This window comes from Ctenopharyngodon idella, chromosome 20 (assembly GCF_019924925.1).
Source record: "Ctenopharyngodon idella isolate HZGC_01 chromosome 20, HZGC01, whole genome shotgun sequence".
Lineage (NCBI taxonomy): Eukaryota > Metazoa > Chordata > Actinopteri > Cypriniformes > Xenocyprididae > Ctenopharyngodon > Ctenopharyngodon idella.
Genome location: NC_067239.1, coordinates 5850638 through 5863249, shown reverse-complemented (window position 1 = coordinate 5863249; position 12612 = coordinate 5850638). Strand labels below are relative to the sequence as shown.

At 37.8% G+C, this 12612-nt stretch overlaps 1 protein-coding gene across 4 annotated transcripts in view; it reads left to right on the top strand.

The window, feature by feature from the left end:
* The window catches only part of ralgps2 (Ral GEF with PH domain and SH3 binding motif 2), a 144352-nt gene that overhangs the window by 53659 nt on the left and 78081 nt on the right, over positions 1-12612 (top strand). The window lies entirely within an intron of this gene.

The following is a 12612-nucleotide window of genomic DNA, read 5'->3' as shown; positions in this document are numbered from 1 at the left end:
AGACAATACAAGAGAAACATGAACTCGATAAAAGTAAGAAAAAAACAAGGGTGTCGCCAAACAAAAGAAATAATCAAAACAAAACCCATTAACTAACGCCCACGCCCCTAAGCTGACTACCAAAAATAAAATGTAGAAATAATACCGAAAACTTCGGCGTGTGCGACGCCTTAACTAAACTATACTACATAAATAACCAAAAATACAATGGAGGCGAACACCCACACACTAATTAACATAAGGTACTAGCTACCAGTTCGAGCCGTCACGCACTACGGAATTAACAGTTGTCAGTGAGATTGAGATTAACACTGGGTAGGGCTGTACATAACGAAGGGATCATTTGCCAATCAAGACCGAATCAAGTGGTTAACAGATAATGACGTTCACACCAGCATACGAAGGCGCACATACAATGAACACTCTTACTCCATCAGGTTATCTATTAAACGAGTGCATCAAACAACTCACAGGAATGTCGTCTCAATAAACCACACACTAACCGAACAGTTCAAAGACACGCTGACTGGCTTCTAGCACGACAAAGGTGAGTGAGGTCCGAAGCCGAAACGCTCTCTGCAGGTGGAACGCCGCCACAGCCTTTTAAATCGTCAGCAACCCCGCAGATTGGCAGAACGCTGGTCATGACGTCAAAACGTCATGACATCACCAAGATGATCGATGGTTTTTCTGTCCAATAAGATCAACCTAAAATAACTCGATAGATAAAAGAGAGAGAGGAAAAAACTAAACAAAATACAAAACATACGTGGAACGTAACAGCAACAAATTTCTTCTTTTTTTTTTCTCTTTTTTTTTTTGTGCAGTTTTTGCCTTTATTATGATAGGACAGTAAGCACTAAGCAGACAGGAAGTGAAGTGGGAGAGGGATAGGGGGGTGAGGTCAGGAAAGGTCTGCGAGCCGGGACTCGAACTCGGGTCGCCCGAAGTGCAACACCGCTATGTTGGCACACTGCCCACGAGGCTATAGCACCAACGGAATGGGCAACATATTTCTATCTGGATACTTTAGATCAAAATTTGTTGCCCATTCTCAATGGGAAAGTGCCCAAGCAGCATCGCTTTTGGCAACATTGCCCAGCAACATTACTCAAAAAGTAAGAAATACAGGGTTTGAATGACATGAAACCCACAGCTATGTAGAGTACCAAATAAATAATGGCAGTTATTTTGCTTACTGATATCTGGGCCTCGTTCTCTATTCACTGCCCTCCATGTTGTTCACCCTCTTTCTCTCTCTCTCTCTCTCTCTCTCTCTCTCCTCTTTGAACGATTTATTAGCGCAGGCATGTTTTATCCACCGTCTGTAAGGTTGGGCTTTAAGCCACACAGACTGTGATTTATAAAGCATTTGATGAGGCTACCACACATCGAATACTAATGTTGCGTTTGGGGCTTTTTTTCTGACTGTAAGAGACAAAATCAAGGCAACTGAGGGGAACTAAATGTTATGCGATTTGTTTAATGCATTTGTGGGAAATTGTGGCTGGCGTGAATTTTTTTGTCATTATTTATGGTAATTACAGTAATTTGTGTAATTATGTCTACCGATTTCTGTCATTGGACGGTTTGATTGATTATACAGCGCTGTTTGGCTTTGATTGTCTTGGCAGCAGTGTTTTGGATGCGTGCACGCTTGCTTGGAGAATAGAGGGCGAAATTTCAGGTCCCCCTTTTGAAAATTTGAGGGTCTAGTTCTCTGGAAGATGACACAGAACTAACCTCAGATTTTTAAAATGTCTGGGATCGATTTAGCCGGTTTAGCCAACATGCGTATCAGTCGACAAATTGCGCATAAAGATAATGGTTCTTTCTGGATTTTCTGGATCAGATCTGGCTTTCCGTCTCGCTTTGAGTATATCGGGATGTTGGCTGTTTTAGCTTTCTGTGGAAGGGATTTGTTGAAGAATTATTGACGCTTTCTCTAAATCTGGCAGCACATGCATTTGCGTTGTGGTGTAACGTGAGAGAGTAAAAGGCAGAGGTTGACGTAAAATGGGTATAAATGTCAAGCTACTGCTGTATTATGCAAGTTGTTGTTTCTGATATTTCCACATTGTAAAGTTTTTGTGTTGGTGCTAGGACAAATTACAGTGTTGATTTATTATTATTTTGACAAAAATGATATTGTTGTGGTCATGGTTTGGTTTAATTAAAAGATATTCAAAAGTTTTGTTTGAGGTTACTCAATTTTATAGTTTTTTTTTATTTTATTTTTTTTTTTAATTAAAGGTGCAGTAAGTGATTTCTGAGAAACACTGTTGATATTTGAAATCTAACCAAACAAACACACCCCTCCCTTCATTGATCCGCCCCCACAATGCACAAACACGCAATGCAAGAGTGGATGTCTCTTTATCATAGCTAAAGTGAAGCAAAATAATATCAGGAAAAAAATAATGTGAAGATGATAAACAAATGACAATGAAGGACCAAAATTTGAACATACAGTATATACAAGCAAACTTGGTCACGAGCAGCAAACCAACTCCAGACAAACAATGACACTCAAAACTAGGTTGCTAGACTGCTAGACTGCACGATATTGGAAAAAACTGACATTGCAATATGTTTTTCAGCAACATATATTGCGATATGAAAACAGCTTCACCAGATGAATAGCTCTATTTGGAAAGAATTAATCATTCAAATGATTAAAGTGATTTTGTAGGGGAGTGAATCTGCATAGAAAATAAATGACAATCGTAGATAAATACAATAGAACAAAGATACAAATGAAATAAACAGTTCTTCGGCCTGTTTTTCAGGTAAGTCTAACAGTATTTAGATACAGAAATTGAATAATCAAATGGAAAATAACACTGAATTGTCTTCACTGTATAAATTAAGTATAGTTAATCTTTGTAAAAGCTACTAAAGAAATTTTCTCCAATTAATTTTTAAAATAGGATCATTTACACAGTTACTGTCATAACTTGTTTTCATGACAAATTTATTTAAACGTATATGAAATAATTAAGACATTACTAACAGGTAAAGTAAATATAAAGAATATATAAGCTAATATAGTGCATATATTTAGTGAAGTTCTCCCCTCTAGAGTTGATTTCTCTAGTGAACTAACATGCTGTGAACACTAAATGACTTTCCTGAGGTAAATGTAATGCTACGTGAGATATTATTCTCAAGATGATTTATTGATGTCATTCCACCATTGAAAAACTGGTTGCATAGATTGTCTGTTCTTCTTCTGCAACTTTTCCTGATGTGGCGGTTAGAAAACAGTGGCTGTTTCTCACTATGCTTTCTTAAGCGATCTTGTGTCCTTGTGTTCTTGCTCTACTTCATCATCAACCGTCGATTCCAACACTCAAGAACGCAAGAACAGAGGACGCTTTAAAGTTCTCGTTCTCACTTACGAGATTCCCGCTACAAGCTCACACATACGTGATGGCTCATGAAAGTAAACATTTGTCCGTTTGTTTTGCATCATTTTAATAAAGTGATAACCTGAAGAAAGACTGCAGTATTTTTATTGGAATATAAAAAAGAATCTTAACATTGACAAAGCATGTAACACAAAGGCTAACCTACTTATTTTCATAAATACACGTGGTAAAATAAAAAGATATAAAATTGAATGAAAACAATGTCTATAATAATATGAAAGAAATCTTTTTAATCGGTTATGACATTTGTTTGTGATGTTATGTTGCATTTATTGTGTATTAGCAGCTACTTATGAGATGCTGGGACGGTCAGTTAAGTAAGATCGCCGCACATCTCAATTCTCAAATGATGCATTCTGTGTCCTCGCGTCCTTCCGAGTTCGTTCTTTCAAGGTCACCTGGCAAGACCGGACTCCACGTTCTTGGAATTGAGAAACAGCCAGTGTTGCGTTACCGCACACGCCTCCTTCTGCATTGGAGTGTAGATCACCTGTGACCGACTGTATTTGTCGCCTGACTGTATGCACCGAAATGTGATGGTTCATGTACCGTTACACCCCTAATATATATTATATCATACATGCGGTAAACATATATTTATTTGTATGTTGCTTTGTTTTTATAGGATTATCTAATTTCAATCCCTTAACAGTCATAAGTGAACTTTGGTTGGTATCTTTACCTGTCAAACTCGTCAGATGGCCCCTTCCTGTCTAAATGGTTGGTTTCTGGCAAAAAATGCTGCAAGGTTGACCAGACTTTATGCCTATAGTCGAAAGTGTGCCTCTGTAAGAATGTTGACATTAATAAGATTCAGACTGAGTGTACAGCAGACACATCCATGTGCAGATCCTGTATGGCAGCAATATGAGCTCACGGCTGTAATGCAGAACAGAGGCTTTAGTGCATGCATTAAAACACTAAAACTTCATGAAAATGTCTTGTAGAGTGATCTGTGAAATTGCGTAACTTTTTCCAACCTACATGCATACCGTTTTATTCTCTGTACCACCCCATTACCCTTTTTTATAGGCGCTTATAAGCACGCTATGACCCACAATGCCCTGGGTGGAATGAAAAGATTTGTTTGATTTGAGCAGAATAATGAAATGATATCAGTGAACTGGCATTCTTGCCCTGTTTTTCTATGCTATTATTGGTTTTAATTGATGGAGGTCTATATCAGCTCTGCTGATGTTGCTAAAGAGTTTTTGATTTCAGTAGAGGTTGTTAAACATTGCAACAGAAGCCTGCTGTTTTTGTTTTTAGCCTGGGTCGACTGCAGTTCATTGCAGTTTTCTGTTCTCTGTGTGTGTGTTTTTGTCTGTTCTCTCTCTCTCTCTCTCTCTCTCTCTCTCTCTCTCTCTCTCTCTCTCTCTCTCTGTGTGTCTTTGTAGGGGAGGATAATTGTCTTTGAGGCTCTGGAAGCAGGAGAGATTTTGGTGATTTGTGCTCTGTTGCAGTGAAGTGAGTGTGTGTGTGTGTGTGTGAGAGAGAGAGAGAGAGAGAGAGAGAGAGCAAGCAATAAAGAAGCAAGCGGTTCTTTATTCAATAACATCGTTCAATCTGAAGGTCACTTGGACGCCTCACCTTCTGTGTGCAAAATGAGAAACAGTAAAAAAAAAAAAAAAAAAATCTGCATCATAAAAACCACATTAAAGCAGTTCATATGACTCGAACACTATATTCAAAGTATTCTGAATTCATATTATGGCTTTGTGATTAAAACTGATTTTTAAAATCAGTAAAAAAGTTTTTTTTAAATAAATAATTTTTATAATTTTTTATGTATTTTCAGTTTGTTATTTTGTTGGGCTATTTTATATTTTTTATTTTTAAAAAAAATTATTTCAGTTTTAGTGACCTTAGTACTTCATCTTAAACTTTTTTTTTTTTTTTTAGTTGTCAAGGTTATGTTACTAATTAAGTTTTGTGTGTGTGTGTGTGTGTGTGTGTGTGTGTGTGTTTGGTTTTTTTTTTTTTTTTTTTCTTTCATTTCAGCTTTATTTTAATTACCCAAACCAATTTTAATAGTTTTAGTTTTAAATAACAATAACAGGCTGGAATTACCAAAAGTGTAAAAAACAAACAAACAAACAAAAAAAAACCTGTAGATTAACTGTAAATCTTGTCTTCCACCACAACTCTCAAATTTCATACTATGGAAGCTTGTTACCACCACTAAATAAACTTTTTTTTTTCTCACAATTGCGAGTTTACATCTCTCAATTAGGACTTCTTTTCTCAGAATCGCAAGATAACTCAGAAGTCAGAATTGTGAGTTATAAAGACTTTATAACACATAATTGCGACTTTATATCTCGCAATTGCGAGTTTATGTCATGCAATTCTGAGAAAAAAGTCAGAATTGTGAGATAAAAAGTTGCAATTACCTTTTTTATTTTTTATTCAGTTGCGGAAACAAGCTTCCATATCATTCAGTTCAATGCTGGCATTTTTTTAGTATTGTTTTTTCTTTTTTCTTTATTTTAATTTGTTAATATCATTGGTTATTGGCCATAACATTTTTTTTTTTTTTTTAATCAGCAATTCTGTATCGGCCAGAAGTTTAATCTCGCTATTTAAAGCTTGCTATTTGAACATGTATACAGCCAGGTTTTGACATTAATGATGACAAAATATATAAACAAATACTTTAATGGTGCCTTTTAATCATTGTTATTTGACCTTAATTGTATGGAAAAGGGCAACTTGTACATGGTGCATTACTTTGTCCTTTTTATGTTCCACTGAAAAAAAAAAAAAAAAGTCATACGGGTTTGGAACAACATGCGGGTGAGTAAATGATGACAGAATTTTCATTTTTGGATGAACTATCCCTTAAACATTTATGTGGTAAAGATACTGATTTCAGTTTAGCCTTTGATAACCTGTGGTTTCCTTTTTGCAGGATTGCCTCAGGAGAGGCTCTCATTTGGTTTGAAGATAATAGATCAGCATCTTTTATCAATTTGCTCACACAGCGCCACATGAATGTTGCACATGCATGTTCAATTGTAAAATCGTCCCTCTTAGTTGTTCTGTAATGAATCTGTAAGCATTAACAGAGGAACCAGTGGGTTTTTTTGGCCTTCATGACTATGACGCACATTATTGTTCAGTCTGGCCATTTTTGGCTGCGATGGAGCAACATGTTGCATACGTACTATTGTGAAGAATGCTGGTAGGGTCTACGAAAAGACCACTGCAGACACACGTGAGCCAGTTATAAACTAACTGCACAGATCACATGGCAGTCAGCCCGACACATGGATATGATACATAACATGAGAGATTATCTTAATACCAGCACTCTGTCTTCATGTTCTGCTATACAGTAAATGCAAAAAACTTGGACGAGGGCCCAGCAGGTTTTCACATTACAAGAAATGGATATTTGTCTGTGCTATGATACACGTTTTCATGTAAATTTGTTTTAAGACCTTTTATATGCAGTGTCTCTGTAGTTTTAATAAACAATTGACAAAATATGGGGGAGAAATTATTTATTTAAATTGTTTTATTAATTAAAATATTGCATTCAATGCTATTTATTTATGATATATAACTTATAATAAGCTTAATTTGCTTGGCATGTTTATGCTGACAAGAATGACAATTCCTTAATTTAAATACTCAGCGCCAGTGTTGGGGGTAACGCATTACAAGTAACTTCTTCAGTTACGTGATCAGATTACTGTTTTCAAGTAACTAGTAAAGTAACGCATTGCTTTTAAATTTACAACATATCTGAGTTACTTTTTCAAATAAGTAACGCAAGTTACTTTGTTTTCCCATGTATTTCCTGTCCCCATGTTGAGAGAAATGGAGATTAAGTGCAGAAGCATTGACGGTTATTCACGTATTCACGGACAATTAGTCAGTATTCCTCAAAATAAATAAAAACTGTGAAATGCAATCTCAGAGTAATCCACAAAACTGCAATAATTAAATATATATTAAATGAAACAAATTTACTTTATGTATTTAATCTGACTTTATTAACCAATGTCTTTGCTGCTGACCTTCAATGATCTGATTCAACCATACTAATAAGCAAAAATGACTAGAAAAACATCACATTTATGATCAGCCTAAAGCTTATTCATTTCACTTTTAGTGTGAAAGGGCCTTTACATTTGCCAAAAATAGAATTTTTCTGTTGTTATTAAAAAACAAACAAGCAAGCCCAGCCCAGTTGAGAAAAAGTAACGCAAAAGGGAGTAACGCAATATTGTAATGCATTACTTTTAAAAGTAACTTTCCCCAACACTGCTCAGCACCGTATCAGAGCATTTAAAGGGGCTATATGTAAGAATTTTCATGTATGTATTGCTTTTTATTAATTGCCACATCACTATAATCAGATGCTTTCTTAACTGCTGTTTTCTCACCGAAAGATAACTTCGCTGTGAGTATATCGGGGCCTTGAATCACGTTCGGAATCTTGTACGTTACCCGTGCACGAGTGCGAACATGAGCAGTATGATGGCTGCAGTTCTCTTAATGGCCACCGGTGTCAATAATAACAAGGGTTTCTGAATTCTATATATATAGCCCCTTTAACACCTGCTTAAGCTATATTGTGGGTGGTTAGTGAGTAGGACACGCCGTATTTGGACTGAAATATAGCGCCCAGTCTACTTTTAAAAATAATGCATTAGTACGTTACTCCCTCAAAAAGTAACTAATTGTGTTACTTTTTATGGAAAAAGTTACTTTTTCTCACCTGGGCTGGGCTAGGCTTGCTTGTTTTATTTATTTATTTATTTTATAACAAAACAAAATAAGTTGTATTTTTGGTAAATGTAAAAAGAAATGAATAAGCCTCAGGCTGAAGGAAATGCATATTTACACCTGTACAGTAGAGGGCGTAGCTCAAACAACACTTTTAGCCGTGCTGCAATTCTGGACTGCAGGAGAATAGGACACAGGAGAAGAAGATTCAACACTTTTACTTCAGCAAAAAAAAAAAAAAAAAGTAAAACACATGGGATGTTTAACTAAAGTCATTTTTGCTTATTAGTATAGTTGTATTGGATCATCAAAGGTCAGCAGCAAAAGCGTTGAATAATAAAGTGAGATTAAATACATAAAGTATATTTATAGTATTTAACATAATTTATTATTGCAGGTTTATGTAATATTCTGAGTTTGCATTTCACTGTTTTTATTCATTTTGAGGAATACTGAATCTGTTTTTGTGCAAATGAAATGAGTGAATGGAGGTTCACACAGCACGCACAACACCTCTGCACTTACTCACGATTTATCTCAGCATGAGGACAGGAGATCTGTCAGTCAATAAATGGGAAAACAAAGTAACTCCGATATTTTGTTGTAAATTTAAAAGTAATGTGTTACTTCACTAGTTACTTGAAAAGTAATCTGATTACATACGTGCATTACTTGTAGTGACCCCGCTAAAGTGGTGCAACCATTTAGTTAATTCTCCTCAATTGTGTCTCTATTTCTCAACAGAGTGTTTGGAGATCTTTTCCCCAGTGATACCCCCATCTTCCCCCATTCTGACCACATTTGTGCTGTTCGTATAATAGCATGTGCTTGGCGGGATGCCGTCTGATGCAGACTCTATAGAGCAGTTCAGATTAATGGACGGTACATATGGCATGTTCACTTTCCCTCTTGTGCTATTATTACAAGACAAAAGCTCTTGCAGCAGAGAGAGAGAGAGAGAGAGAGAGAGAATCACTGGAACACAGTTTCTAGGGAAAGTGTTCTATTTTAGATTTATAATCTTCAGGTGAAGATCTGTTTCAGACACACGTGCAGAAATAGTATGTTCTTTATAGTTAATCTGACTTCAGCTAGGATTTGTGGTGTTGGTTAACTCTAGTAACCAACCATTTTTTTAAATAACCAACCATTTCTTGACTTATTCTACAGTTGTTCTCAGGTAATAATAATAACAATTATTATTTTTAAATTGACAATAACAAGATTATTTTGAGAAATGGTTGGATTGTACCACAATGTTTACATTAAATGCTGAAGTGGAAAATCTCTGCTGTTCCCCACCCAATCTAGCGATAGTATTAAATCTATGTATATTTTTATAGTCCATATAGTACTGGCTGTAGACCTCCACATCCTTGTCAACTGAAATTCCTTCTTTGATTTCCAGCTCCCCTGTTTGCATCTGATTTTGAGCTGTGGTTAGATGGGTGAGCTCCAGGTTTCCAGACAAGGTGCTGATATTAAGGTTCAGCTAATGTACAGTGAATTAGTGTCATAACACAAATCCTACTCAAGGCCAGGGTTTGACATAGCCTACACTAAGTCACCTCTGCCAAACTCTGGCTCCATTACTGCTCATCTCCCATTATCTTATCCATGATTCTCAGCTGACTAATCAGTATCCACGAATACCTCCTGGACTGGTCTTAGAATGGCCTTGTTTTGTTTCAGTCTGGGAAAAAAATGTTTGAATATGCATTTAAATCCTTTTAACAGCTTGAAAGTTGCCAAGTGATTTTGTCTTTTCAAGACATGGTGGGCTGTTCTGGTGTGTTTTAGTGGGCATCTGTGCAAATGCACTTACATAGATACGTCAGTGCTGCTACATCTTAAAATTATGTTTCATTTTAGAGACAGTACCTTTTCAAGAGACATAAAAGAAAGTGGAAGAAAGGGAACATAAAACACTGCTATGATCCCCTTTCCATGGACTTCCCACTGCTTTGAAGACACTTGTGCGATAGCAACGCTCCCTGTGAGCAGCACCAATTTCCTCCTGTTTTTGTGTGAAGGCTTGATATCTATAAAACTGAGAATCACCAAAGATTTTTTCTTCTTCAAACTCTTTTTGGAAAAGTCTTTTTGCTTCCCTTGTTTCTGCTGGCCTCCATGGGTTTCTCTGGGTTCATTTCCGTGCATATTAATCAACTGGTCACTGCCAGAATAAGATACTAGAATAATACTTCTTTTCTAGTTTATTGTCAGAATATACTTTTCTAACTGCACAGTTGCTGATAAAAATGCTTGGTTAATCCTTTTTGCATATCACCCTCTAGCCCAAGACTGGTTGCCCACTGAAGATAAGCAGGATTGAGCCTGGTCAGTACCTGGATGGGAAACCTCCTGGGAAAACCAGGTTGCTGCTGGAAGAGGTGATAGTGAGGCCAGCATGGGGTGCTCACCCTGTGGTCTGTGTGGGTCCTAATCAGGGCTTGACATTAACTTTTTTGCTCCCCAGCCACTGTGGCTAGTGGTTTTCTGGTTACTAGCCACTCAGCATTTTCACTGGCCACAATTTTGACATTGATACCATGGGGAAAAACTGGCATATAGATATTTTTTATTTGGCTGCTGTCACTTTAAGACCTGACACACAGATCCATTATACTGTTACACATGCATTTTCTTTCTCAACTGTTTACGTTCACTTAAAACACAAGTGGCTGTGTTTACGTTAATGCTCACCAAGACCGGCGTTTTGACATTATTTTGTGTGTATTTGAGTGTTTAAATGCAATAAGCAGCAAAAAAGAACTGAATTTAGTACTGAGAGGTGGCTTGTTTATGTGTCAACTCACTGTCGGCGAGATGAGAGGGGGGAGAGAGGAAAAGAAAAAGAAATAAATCTTGGTCCGTTTCCCAAAACGCACTGCCATCCTGTCCTCCGCCAGCTGGGTGAACTTCTCCGCAATGCTTGGTGGTGGTGCTGAATATCCCTCGGTGGACGGCTCTTTAACTCCTCCGCCGCCTGGTTGACAGCGACGGCTCCTTCGGGTTTTGGGCAGCTGGCAGTGAGTCCCCTATTCCCTGCTCCTCCCCATCATGGTGGATGGCAGCAGGCTCTGGTCTACAGCGAATGGTGGTGGCGACTCCACTCCCTCTCAGAACCCATGCGGCCGGCAATGAGTTTGTCCGTCCCCCTGGCAAGTCAATCCAGCCCACCGCCTGGAGCTTCCATGCTGATAGGATCTGCTCGATGGCACTGCGGATTTCCCACACTGGCGAGGGCTCTTTGACAGCTCGTTCCTCCTTCCTTCTTGGGTTTCAGCTTCAATGTAACAAGGTTTAACATTCAGGGAAGGAGGCGGATGGCTCTCTCTCACCCTTCACTGTCGTCGCTCTTCCTTTTATGCTCCCGGAGCCCCTCCGTGAAAAACTTGAGGTGCGGCGCAGGTGACGCTCATTAACACTCGCGCCAACGGCCTCGCTTCATTCCCATGGCTCTCATCCTGCTTGCTACAGTTTTGTTTTGTTTTGTGTTTTTGTTTTGTATCAGATGGTCCATGCATCTTCTTCTTGCAAAGAACCTCCCAATAAGACAGGAAGACTGATCAACTACAGTTGTTCATTTATACAGTATTAGGAAAGGGGTAAACGTAAAATAGGACAAAGGTCTGAGAACAAAGAAGAGAAACTTGTATTAAATTTATGTAATTCTAAGATTTGATGCCATTATCTATGGGAACTTTAGCAACTGGATCTTCCTTGCATGTGTCTGTAAATACAGCCAGTATGATTTTTGAGAAAGCTCTTGCCATTTTAGCATACAATATGGATTATTAGGCAATGCATGAACAGTGTTATTTGGGTCTGAGATCCCTCTTTTGAAGCTTTAGCCTGCAGCTTTTTGATTACAAGCCCAAATATTACCATTGTGCTCTTCTGGAGCCTGTGGTACTGCTGTTACTGATTTGAAGAACTCAATGATAACCTTGACAACCGGCCAGCTGGACCAATTAAGTTCAGTTAAATTTAATAGTCACTGTTCAGTTCTACCTTGGTCTCAGAAATGCATTACATCACAGAAGAAGAACGGAAATAGCCTTTAACCTTGTGTTTTGTTCTCCGAGTTGGGTAGCAATTGATTTCATTAAATCTCAGTAGGTGATTTTCCTCATCACAAATTGTGAAGTTAGGGGTTCAAGCTCTAATTTGGCAGATTCGTTACACATGGAGAAATTGATTCAGCAGAAGTGATTTCATTGGCATTTCTTGGTGGTTGTTGTTGCTGGAGACACAATGCAGAAAGCACACTTATTTAGCTCTGTGTGTGTTGGCGCATATGCTCACATCTGTGTTTGTGTATGTTGCTAAGCTGCTACCTCCACAGGTTGCTGACTCATTAAGTCACTGCTTGCTAGTGTGACCTCATGAGAGATTGCGGTTGCATTGCTGCTGAGTTTAAGTTGGGTTCATTCCTGAT